This window comes from Apaloderma vittatum, unplaced genomic scaffold (assembly GCF_000703405.1).
Source record: "Apaloderma vittatum isolate BGI_N311 unplaced genomic scaffold, ASM70340v1 scaffold2207, whole genome shotgun sequence".
Taxonomy (NCBI): domain Eukaryota; kingdom Metazoa; phylum Chordata; class Aves; order Trogoniformes; family Trogonidae; genus Apaloderma; species Apaloderma vittatum.
This window is the reverse complement of record NW_009724379.1, coordinates 28,366-28,579: the sequence shown is the minus strand read 5'-3', so window position 1 is coordinate 28,579 and position 214 is coordinate 28,366. Positions and strand designations below refer to the sequence as shown.

At 53.3% G+C, this 214-nt stretch overlaps 1 protein-coding gene across 1 annotated transcript in view; it reads left to right on the top strand.

The window, feature by feature from the left end:
- The window catches only part of IGSF3 (immunoglobulin superfamily, member 3), a gene marked incomplete at its 5' end in the record, with an annotated part of 69,820 nt that overhangs the window by 43,246 nt on the left and 26,360 nt on the right, over positions 1-214 (top strand). The gene's annotated exons all lie outside the window — the stretch shown is intronic.

Here is a 214-nt window from a genome sequence, read left to right as displayed (position 1 = left end):
CCCCCCGCCACTACAGAGGCACTTCAGTATGTTTTTGCTGCTGATTTTCGTGTCACTTTGCAACTGCAAACAAGGAGCCGACGCAATGCGGGCGGCTCATTATTCCAGGCCTGTGACTGGATGACCACCACGCTCTAGCTTTTGCATGCTAACAGCAGGGCCTCGTTAGGCAAGTGTCTCTGAAAACCCTTTTCTCTCTTCCCACAGAGGCTGG